Source organism: Drosophila guanche, unplaced genomic scaffold, assembly GCF_900245975.1.
Source record: "Drosophila guanche unplaced genomic scaffold, DGUA_6, whole genome shotgun sequence".
NCBI lineage: Eukaryota > Metazoa > Arthropoda > Insecta > Diptera > Drosophilidae > Drosophila > Drosophila guanche.
The window spans coordinates 4,116,349-4,128,841 of record NW_022995754.1 but is presented as its reverse complement, the minus strand read 5'-3'; positions in this window follow the sequence as shown (position 1 = coordinate 4,128,841).

The window sequence follows — 12,493 nt, the reverse complement described above, 5'->3', positions numbered from 1 at the left end:
ATGGAAAATAAAAGGAACAAACAAAGCAAAGCAACAACTCGCTGTAACTTTTAATCTCTTAATTATTTAAGTATTAAATTCCAGCAATTAAATTCGACTCTCAATTAAATTTTATTTCCCCTTTAAGCTGCTGTATCCTTTGTCCCGCATTCCGCTGTCATTCGGTTACCATTCTGCTCGCTGTGAGGCCAGAATGAAATAAACGACAAACAGCGACAAATGACACTAAAAAGTGAGTGTAAAAACAAATGGCAGCATAGCGTTTGGCAAGCGTTGATTAATTGTAAGTTTAATCTAAAGGTAGGGGGGGACCCAGGGCAAGGCAATTGCGTATTTGTCAAAGTAAGATACCCAGCAGAAAGGGAACTGTAACCAGAAGCCAAATAAAATAAGTAAAATAGAAATAGAAATCGGTTGGCTTTTTTTACAAGGGAGAACTAGAGCCAACGAGAATATCCAGAAAATTGCACAGAAGTTCTGGGAAAATTTATCATAAATGAGAGATAAAAGTTCAAAAGAAGGCTCTGCCTGTACACTTCCTTTTCATCTTTGTTTTTCGAATACACGAAAAACCAGCATGTAGGAACTATTTCTAGAATCCTCTAAGATTCATTGCTGTAAGCTTTCGATTAAAATTTTACTACAATATTTCCAACAGACTCATGCCAAGTATGTACATTCCGTCCCTATATATTTCAACTTTCCTCTCAAACTGAAAATAATTGTATAGGGTATAACACAAAAAGCACAAACAGATGACCCAATTCGTAGCCTGCTAATGGCCAGTACTTCAGCATTCGTTCAAAGGGCGATTGGTGCTTAAAATATGATGTATATTCATGGCTTTTAATGCAAAAACAAAAGATACTTTCTCCAAAAAAGATGCCTCAATCGATTAACAACAGCAGGAGCTTCCCTCCTGGAGGAGCCTTCTGCTCTTCGGAAATTAGAAAATTCAAAGTGTTTCATCACTCACTGGGAAGGGAGTGTCATTGTGTGTCCCCCCCAAAGGCGGAGACTGTCATACATTTTTGATAAAGGACCTGCCAAGCAGACTATGGCGTGGGCGCAGATGAGCATTAAATTTCCCTTCCAAGACATTGCCTGGCACAATTTTCACTTTTGATCAAGAAAATTATACTTTTAGACCCACATTTATTTATAGTTTTTCATAAATTCATATTTTCCGATTCATTAAGTATGAAATTAATAGATTTTCACTTTTATTCGTTTCATAGTTACATAAAAAAATAAAAAATACACTCATCACTTATGCAAATGATGGTAAACCAGAAAAAGCCAATGAAGAAAATGTGTTTAAAAAAACGTGGGAGTAAAATATGAAAATTAATAGAGTTTTTTTGTGTTAAAGGATGAAAATGATGAGTAAATCAGTGGAAATTATGGCATAATTTATAAAAAAAACAATATGAAATGAATGAATAATATGAGTATTTGCTGATTACGATGCCTAAAAGCCAGCGACAATTATTTTATTTAAATGAATTACAAGGCTTTAATGGAGCTAATATATGTATAATTCATGTACTTTTTTTCAAGTTTAAAATTAATTTGAATGTCAGAGAAGGTTAGGAAGGGCAATGAAAAAGAAATGCTTTTTCGCAATGCATTAAAAAACATTATAAAATATACAAATTTCAGCTCTTTAAGTGAGAAGTCGCTTGGAAAAAAACAAATGAGAAAACGGGAACACCGCTAAAAGGGAGAAAATGGGACAAATGGGTTAGCAAAGCGAAAAGAACAGTTCGAATATAGTGCACCCAATGGAAAGTAACGGGACACACACATGCAAATGGCACCACAGAACCCACAAGCCACAACATCCATCACTCTGTTTCATCAGCCAAACGACCGCTAACAGAGAACAGTTTATGGTTTTTGGTAACAAACTACATTTGGCTACCCTTTAAACGCTGTAAATAAAGCAAACTTTCCGTTTAATTGCAGTGGTAATTTCATTTGCTGGAATAAACCAAATCAATTATGAATCAATTGAATCCATTTTCCAAATTTCAAAAAACATTGCCCAACTAAAACCTTAATTAATTATTGAAATGGGGTGCAAATAATTCACACGAAAAATCCCCTCACTCGCCTATTTCGTTTGTTCTTTATGCAGTTATAATATGGAAAATATTACCTTAAACTCCATATCATATTTTCCACGCTATTCCCTCTTCTCTTTTCCTCTTTCTTTTCTAAAATTTGAAAATATTCCCGCACTTGTTTCCGCTAAATCATCATCAGTAGCCTTGCGTTAATTATAAAACCCACTGGAGGGCAGAGAATTTTCCCAAATGCAATTGTTACAAATTTCATTGAATTAAGCGCCACATGAAGGCCGTGTCCGAGCAGGACCTAGAACTTGCTGAGCGAGAAGCCATGGAGAAGTAGCCTTGGCTGTGAAAATTTTCGACTGTTTAACGAGTGGCCCCAAGCTGGCGGAGCAAAGGCAGCAGAGGCCAAAAAAGGAATTAGCATAATTGTTGGGTCTGAACGGATGGGAGAAAATTCAAATTAAGGGGAGGCAACGGCAACGGCACCAACAACAGCACCAGCACCCCCCTCTCTAATTACACTGTAATTTATGCCTGACCCTTCGCTCGATGTGTGAACATTTTTGCCAAGCCATTTCATGTCAAAACTTTTGATTGATTTACGTTACGCTCGGGCACTCTGCTCTCTATCGCTCTCTCTCTCTCTCTCTCTATATAATATCCCATCACGCACAGAATAGGCTGTCAGTCATTGCATTTTTCACTGCCCCTTGAATGGGTTTTCGTGTTGTCTCATTGATCGTTTATTAATGGAAGAAAAAACTCGAAGTTTATAGCGAAAATTCATTCTACAGCACATTTTTTTCTCTTTAGCAACACTTTAAAAAAGGAAATTTCATGACAGGTATTTAATTAATTTCTACACATCTCCACCATTTATTACGCTGTCATGTTAGAATTTTCCATTGCGTTTCTCATCTAGAAAGTTTCCTTTCGTTTGCCTAGCATTTTCCACAAGAATATTTATGCCATATCGTTAGGCAGTATCTATTGACAGCTGAGGCTTTTGACGCCCTCACACGCAACATGCTCTCATTGTTTATAGGCCAATGTCCTTTCCCCTACGGAAAACATTCCTCAAGCTGAGTTTGGGTTGTTACTTGGGCGCATATATCAAAAGATATCAAATGGGGCATATATTCTAGCCATTGATGAATGACAGTATGAATGGATTGCCATTTCAATGAAAGTGCAGATATTTTTAGTGCTGAAATTTCCTAGAATGTAAGAGAAAAATTTTACTAGAAAAGTGCCCTTCTATGGGAATGAAATACATACAAGAGCAGGGCGTAACTTTTCCAGGAAAATTATATCCACAAAATGGATTAATTTTGTTAGAAAGTTGCATTTGAAAACTGACCTTCTCTAGGCGGAAATTTGGTTTGGAAAACTAGCTTAAATTAGGTGGAAATCTAAACATGATAAGTGATGGATTTCAGAAAAAGTTTTTCTTGTGAAAAGTACTCGACTTTAAAGCTATTTTTACCTGAGAGAAACCTGATCGTCTGGCAACTATGTTTCATCTTTTATTTCCCTTCAAAACGTCTTAAAGTTGTGGCAATAAATACGAGTATTAGTTACAAACAAACCTGAATCCTTACAATAGAAAATTCGATGGGAAACCCTCCACCGAAAATACCAAAAATTTTCCCAATTTATCAAATGCGCCACCAAAAATACAAAAACCAAATCGCAATAGATTTTCGGCAGCCCCCCGTTCGTGTCATGCCACACAATGAACAAGAAAAACAAAAACAATGTCAAGGCATTTGTCAACACAAAAAAAGTGATAAATGTTTTAATTATGGGACGCCCCAGCCCCCAGCCGCTTGACACCCAACGTCTTGCTATTTGCCATCCCACGCCTTGCCCCATGCCAGCCAAAAATATTCAATTACGCGACATTTCCCGTTGTCAAGGTGCTGGATGGAAATGGTTGGAAATGGGTTTTTCCGCAATGCCAAAGGTTGCCCAAAGTTCCAATAGGCTCAAGTTTTTTACGTGGCCATGCAAATCGAAGGGTAATTTGCACTTAAAATCCCTTTTTGAAGTGGTTTTTTAATTGGTGACAGCAGAAATGATTGGTACAGGCAGAAGACCTGCAATTTATCTTTGCCTATAAGCAAGCCCTTTCCTTCTGCACCACGTGGTGTATGCGCAATGGAAAATCCTTAAATTATTCAATCGTTTGGAAGCGGCATCCTAAAGTCAGACAGACACATCGACGCCCACACTGATTTATGCTGTGGATTTTTGCTCGTTTTTTTTATATTTTGGCGGCCTATGGAAATTGTGAAATATTTATTTGTGCAAAAATTAGGGCCAAAAGGAAGATGCAAAAAACCAGAGGCAAAATCAGGGTCAAAGGCAAAGCCCAAGATGCACGTGCCGTCATTCCTAATTGATTGACTGATTGATTGATTGGCAAGCAAACAGAAGGCAACAGCTGAAATGAAAAGCAAACGGCAAACATTTCTTACAACATTTTTATTGGAGAGTACGGAGTAGGAGAGATTTTTGTTTCGATTCTTTCCAGTTCATTGGCTTACATTTATTCAAGCCAAAAATCTCACTTTAAGCCCTGAAAGCCTCTGTGGTTTAAAGCCTGCTCTCTGTCCAGTGACCCCAAAATTAGTTGGCCAAAGCAGAGTTTGGAGTTTTCCTAAAAGTTTGAGCCACCGCTTAATTGCTTTTCAATAGCAAAAAAGAAAACTACTAGGAAAGAATGTGCTACTACGATGGATCCTTTGCAAGCACGCAATGTGCCACAAAAACCTCATTAAAGGTCTATGCTGCCGTGTTGCAACAACTCTTTTTCCCCTGCCATCTGTTTTTGCTGCTGTTGCTCCTGCTGCCGTTGCGTGTTGTGTTGTCATTTCGGATGTGGGGCGAGGCGTGACCACCAGCCGTCGTTCAACAATTGTGAAGGAGTAAGCGACCAAACTGAACGACTACAAGACTATTGCGAAAATGGTAACAACTTTTCATACTCCACTCCCACTTTTAATCCGTTTATGGTTGTATACATTTTTGTATGTTTTTGTTGGCACAGCAATTGGCTCTCAAAGGTGTCTACAGCTAAGAAAAGCAAAGGAAAAGTTATAGGAAAAATATGTAGTTTTTGGGGAAGTTTTAGCGAGAGCAAGAGCGAGAGAGAGAGAGGGGTTGTGTACCCTGAAAAAGGAATAAACAAAAGAGTATTTATAGTAAAAGAAATGTGGAGGGGCTAAGCAGAGGGTTTTTTTTGTGGTGAATTTATTTCTGGAAATTGGCGTAGTAATTATTAATTATTAATTAAGGATAAATCTACAGGGTATCTTATACTTCGTTTTCCCTTACAAACATAAAACCCTTTCCTAACTTTTCTTTGTTCCATGTTTTGTTTAGCAATTTCCGAAACTCATTAAAAAATCGCTGCCACTGGAATTGTTGTCACTCATACGCCTTCCCCCATGCAATGTGCCTCTCAACATCAGAAAACTATGAGCTGTGCATGTACTTTTCCAAGTAGCTGTGTGTGTATGTGAAGGTGTGTTGTTAACAGAGTTGTTGCTCCGTATTTTTTACGACATTTATGCGGTGGCGGTGGCGGTGCCGTTCGTTGCAATTGTTTGTCTCCTTGAACCAGTTTTTTTTGTTGTTCCCAACAAAGAACAGGCTTCAGGCAGCAGGCGGAAAGGCTGTAAACACCCACCAAAGCCACGACCTGCATTGAACCGCAAAACCGACGACCCACCGATCCACAGACCCAGCTACCCAGCGACCCAACAACCCATCGACCCCATTGTGTCAAATAGTTTCTGAGGCTCCTTCAATGATCCACTAACCACACACACACACGTACACACATTCTCTCACTCCGAAAATTAAGTTACGCAGAAAATTTACTTCCTCTCCCTCTCTTTCCATTAGCTGAAATCCATGACAACTCGATTGAGTAGCCTCCAATTTCGCCTCCCGCCCCATCCAGCAGCTGTTAATGGCAGGAAAGGGTTCACCATGCACGTGCTACCTCCCCCCCAACACTCTCCCCGCTGACAGCCAGAAATAAATTTACATGTTTTAACTACAATTTTGTGTATAATTTTCAAGTTGTTTCGAAACACACACACAATACTGTTGTAGAATTTCAAATAAACGAAACGAAACGGAACGGAACAGCAGAAACCTTAACAGAAATGGAGTACAATCCTTCCCATTTTACAGCATTCCCATATTGACTTTCATACCCCCAAAGTATTTTGCATGCAAATGAAGACAACAGAACGACAGCGACTGTGGCAGTTAGGCAGGCAGGAGGCAGCATTCTGTTGTTGCTGTTTCTGTTGCCTGTCGTCAACTGACATTTTAATAGAATTAACTGTTCCACAAACGAAGAGACAGACAGAGAGAGAGAGTGCCCTGGCCTCGGGACAACAGCTTTCCCTATTGTTTCAGATGGCTATGTCATTAGATTTGATGGCTACAACTGCTGTGTAGCTTTTTAGTCTTAAAGGATTTTCAGGGACAGCCAGTATCAGCACCTACAAAAAATATTGTGACATGCTCTGCCATATTTCATAACTAAAATTCACTCAACAGAGAATCCATTTATACGTTGAAAGATTTAATTGTATTTGTGTGAAATGTAGTGCGTGTCCATGCAGGTGTCATGACCTAAGGCCAACGCTTACCCCCCTAAATCCAGTGTGAATCCCGTGAAGCCCTAACAATAGCCACATGTTGACAGGTGAAGGGAAAAAGGGATAGTTTTGTTTTGTCATGGCAGCAGAAGAACACATTAGAGCGCTGCAGAGACACACTTTTAGTGCAGACTGTGTGTAATGCAATGATGACAGGCGACTGACTGGCAGACAGTGCGTTTGATAGCCACAGCGGGTGGCACAGCACTGACTGTATATGATTTATCATTTATAACAAATAATTTATATTTCTTTTGGCAATTTTTCGCTTGGAAAATGTTCGTGTAATAAAATTCGTGTATGTTGTATGTAAATATTTTGCAACCGCAGTCCGTGGCTCGTAAATTTGTGCCACAGCTGCCGACAGAAGACATTCCAGCATGTGGAATGATATTTATATACACAATAAATATTTGAATAACATGCATTGATTCTGATTGAAAATAAAAGATTTTTGTGCTTAGAGCCAACGACTAAGACACAACGAATAAATTATGCTCTTAGGTCAAAGGCAAAGGCTCGGAAATGTTCTTAAATAAAAAGAAATAAGAGCTGTTCTTAAGGGTAATAATATGAACATTCAAATGAATGGGAGATACTTTTAAGGGAAAAACATAATGAAGGAAAATTGAGTTCTCGAAAATTAATTACTTAATTCACTCAATTCCTCTAAAGATACATTTTCCTTCGTGCTGCTTCAAGATTCATAAAATAATACCCAAATTTCCTTTAGCCTTAATAAATAAATAAAGAATAAACCCAATAATCTTCAATTATGTTGCAGAGAAAAAATACACAGGCACAAAAATACACACACTCACCCACACACATACGAGATTCCCTTGGCTGCCTTCCTAAATCCAATTCTCAGATTATCGCGTGGAAAATCGGCGCAATGTTGCATAAACAGCTTATAACCGCAGTGGCAGTGGCAACAGCAAACAACACTTGGGAAATCTACATACAACACACACACACATACACCTATAGAATCCATGCAAAAGAAGGGGGGATAAGGAGCAGTAGGAGATTCTGTAACCACAAGATATTCCCCGCATTTGCCACCACCCCGGCCCCCCTCGAAAGTACCATCCATTCCATTCAGTAGCGACATGTGAGGCACACAAAATGCGAATGTTTATATGCGACGCGTGTTTTGGTTTCTCGCTCTCGTTTTTCCTGTGTGTTTTTGTATTTGCCGGGGAAAATCGCCTTAAAACCCGCTGAAAATGGTGTGTTGGGGAAAAAGGGCAAAAAACATTGGGGTGGTCGGGGGAGAATGTGTGTGGCGTGTGTAAATATTATTTTAAATTGATAGCAATTGAATGAGCAATAACGTAATAAGGAGTAAATGTTGACAACAGAAGGAACAAGGGAACAGCGAGTGGGGGTTCAAGGATTTTGTGATCAAATGATTTTGTCTTTTCTAAAGTGAGAGAAAGAGGAGGAGGAAGTCCTACAGGAAGAAAGGTTAAACTTACAGGAAGAAAGGTAAAACATAAAGGAATTAGGGAAACCCTTCAAGAGGACAGGAAACCCAACAAGAGAACGAGAGGAAATTGAATGATAAATAAGAGTAAATTGATTGAAAAGGGTTTAAATGGTATTAGCATCCCGTGTTTAGTTAGTTTCAACCCATTTAAAACTGATTCCGTTCTGCTTTCCACAAAGATTCCTTCTAAATAGTTATTTTAACTCTCTAATTGGTCTGCCACCATCGAGTAGGAATATGTACATAGAATCTGCAAGATAACCCCAAGATATATATAACTTTTTTCGTAGAGGCTTCAGTCCCTCTTGAGTCAAGAGTTGTGGGCATGCCATCCCTTTACTTAAACAAAGAGTTCTCCCCTCCAATAAAAGGAGTTCAACCAATCGTACTTGTACCCGTAATTGCTGCAACCGGATATATGACCCGTACTTTTCATTAATTTTCTTTCTTTTGTGGGCAATCGCGCGCTTGATGGTCCTGAAATTGATGCGAATTAGTTTTTCTTCTCTATAGAGCATTCTTTTATACATTTTTTGACTGTTTTTCTGCACTTTTTCTTCTCAACTTTCTGTATTTTTTCTGTGGATTTGTGCCGCCGTTTCAATGTTCCGTTGGCTTTGTGACAAATGACGCAAAAGGTTCTCTCTGTTTTAAGGGTTTTTGGGTGGCAGTGTCAGTGGCAAAGAGCCAGAGCCCTACTCTAATTTGGGATTTAATTAAATTAAAAACTCAATCTGTCTGGTGTCTGTGATTCGTGGGGCAGTTGTCAGGTTATTAGTTGCTATGCCTCACCATCGGGAATTGGGAAATTGAGGATTAAGACCCTCTACCAATGGCAGCGTCTAATTATTCCCCAGTAATTAAAAATAATATAAAAACATTGAACTTTTAAAAGTGTTTTCCCATGTTTTTATCTGGGTGTTGATGAACTTTTTTGATTTGAGTACCAAATTAAACGTGTTCTCCAATTGGCTGCAAATAAAAGCGACTCCTCCGTTGGGCATAAATCAAGTGTTTGAATGTATTTCACACTCATTTCGACTATTAATCACATGTGTGTGCATGCATATTCAAGGCATCTATAATAGTTATTCATGGGGACTTATTTGTGTGACAAATATAAATGCTTTAAGCAGCTTAGCTGCTTCCAGCTGGACCTACAACGGTTACTAAACTTAATATTGCTTACTTCCTTAGGTTTCTTTTGCACGAGAAGTTTTTCACCGATGATTTTGGGGGGTGGAAAACACAGAGAAGGGTTAGAACTGCAACTCCCAAGCGTTGAACTTAAACAAAAAGTCGAAAAATTGTTAAAAATTCAGAAAAATCCGTAGAAAAGGGTACGAGTAAATCAAAGTAAAGTAAAAGTATAAAGTATCGTGTAATATAATAACCTGCTCTTGGGCATTAGCTAATATTAAGCCACTGAGAGACTGCAGCAGGAGAGAGATTTCGCTTAAGTGCAGATTAATCAGAGTTAATGACGCCCTGTCTCACTCTCTCTTCGTTTCTCTTCCTCGTTGGCATATTAAATCCGAAGAACAAACAACAAAAGAACAACAATTAATGCAAACAATGCGAGTGCGTAGAAGAAAAGCGAGAAAAACGAAGGAAAATTGCTTCAGAAAATATGTTCACAAAATGTGTGCGAAAAGAATGCGAGAGAGCATCCACACAAAAGGCAACTTTTATTCATAAGCAGGCATTAATATGCATGCTTAACGATTCACGAGTATGAACATGAATGTATATGAATGCACACAAAACACACTCGTACATACATACATATTTACTCGCACGCGTACGGAATGGCCGCATTGATGCGGAAAATTACAATTTTCATCTGCAGGCAAACGATTTATTCTTCATGGTTTTTCCATTTCCAAAAGTACCATATAAGGGCTAAGAAAAAGAGCGTCAGAGCATGGTTCGAAGAGGGTTCCTGAAATGCCAAGATCCTTTCTGAACTGCCTTCAGCTTTCCTGCAATTTCCACTCGAAGCCACCGCCCTGGTAATTCAATTCGAATTAATTACGGGCATACTCGAAGGCAATCATATGAATTTATCCACCCACACTATTCGCCACAGCAAACAGCTCGTCATCGCTGCTTCAGCGTTGGTGGATCCAGCGGTCATAATCCGTGGAAACTGCATGGGTTATGCAAATGTTGCAACCACTGAGCCATCGCTCTAGTGCGTGCCCCGTAATTAATGTTGCAACCGCCGCAACAAATTGATTTAAAAGTTGCTTGCACACACGAGTAAGCTTTATTCCTGAATTGTTTACCCACAAGAAAAAACGAAAAAAAGAAATCTATGGTTGCAAAAAACTGTTGCACGCTTACCGCTTACGGCGCTTCCTGCGGCTTCCCTTTCTAAAATAATGCCACAGCCATACGCCGCCGCGCACACGCATCGTGGCACAGATTGCAATGGGAGCAGAGGTGGAAATAGTTGCACCCTCACCATAGATAACCCAGAGGCGGGGCGGACACCTGACATCCGCTGGAGGTCTCTCCTCCCTCTAAATCTGCAAACGGAAATGCAAGTTTTGCGAAGCTGCGGTCAGGTGCTAGGACAAAAGTCGTTGAGGGAACCACAAAACTTTTTTTTAGGGTGCTCCGCAACAAATCGACGGCAATCGGAAACCCAGAACCGGAATCAAATATGAATACGAGCAGAGGTAGAGATGGAACAGATGTGTGTGTGTGGCCTTGAGGCATTGGGCAAAGGTTCAAGCTAAAGCCTTTATCCTTGGTTTAGATTTGCAGCTTAACCAGAGATTATGGCCACACAGATATGTTGTAGTTTATAAAATATGATGACAGCAGTGCCCCATGGACATAATTTTATAGCTTTTTCCGACAAGATTGCTTACCATTTACACTCCTCATGTTGTTTGGAGCAATCTTTTTTAATGGGTTTTTGTGCCGGACCAAGTACCGGGTACTTGTACTGCCACTACGTTGGGACGTTGGGAATACGTTAGCATCGCAAAATGTGGCCGTAAAAACTGCCAACTGCCACGCCTTCGTTTGCCATAAACTTGCGTGTAAACAAAACGATTATAAAAAGCAACGATATTCCAGGCTTTAAGGAGGAGCAGCATGCGCCTGAAAATATAAAATTCAATATCCATCTAGAAATCTCTTCTCTTGGAACAAATGAAAATTTAATACGGAAAAATCAGCTGAAAACTCCAAGCAAATCAGCATCCAATCAACCATCAGGAAGGGCCACAAAACAGCAACAGCAGACAGACACGCAGGCAGGCAAAATATTTACACGAGCACCAAGAACTTTTTTTTTTTCAATCAACAAAATAAAAGTAAGTGGAGCTCGAAAAAAGGATACAGTCCAGCAAAAACTTTTCTGTTGAGTGGCAAGTATTTAACAGAGTTTTTGGCTTAATGGGTTTCCTGATTTTACCATAAAAACTATAACTATTTTGTTTGCACTCTCGTATGAGCAGCAGCCAAGGACAAAACAATATACGCAGGAATATATGCAAAGAGCTTAGCTTTATGGTTTTTGTGGCAGTATTTTTGTATGCCCTGTGCAGAGGGCAGACTGCCCTTCCATTCCCTTTTCATGACAGACTGTTGTTTGCCTTTCGGATTTTGGTTCCAGTTCCACATGTGGCACTCACTTTATTATTAATCCTAACTTCTACGAACAGCTCAATCCTGAAAATTATGACGCAAACAATTCTTGCAACTTCAGAAAACAATATAACTTTCCATCAGAAACAAAGTGGAGAAAGGGCGAGTTAATTAAAGTTTTTCCATCAATTTGGTTGCCTGTTTGGAACAGGTTTTCAAACACTTAACCAGGCTTTCAGCTCACAATTTGTGTATTGTAAAGTGATTTTTCAGTATTTTTAAATGTCATACAACACCAGAATTTCGGTTCATTGTTTTGTGCTGTTTTGAAGCACGTTTAGAGTATTTTTTCAAGCGAATAATGTTGACCTTTCGACATGCTTCATTTTGATGATGCTTCATTTGATGCTCATTTTGTTTGGGGTTTCTCCTTTTTCGGGAATGTCTGTATCCTGGGGCGCCGCATTTTTATTTACTTTAATTGACGAGAGTTTCACCCACAATTAATACAGGATTTTCACTCACTCCATGGGATCTAAAGGATCCCCTGCCATAAAGCTATCATTTGCAACGACCCCTTGCAGAGGTCAAATTATCTGCCATTTAAACGTAAATTATTCTGCATTACGACGTATACG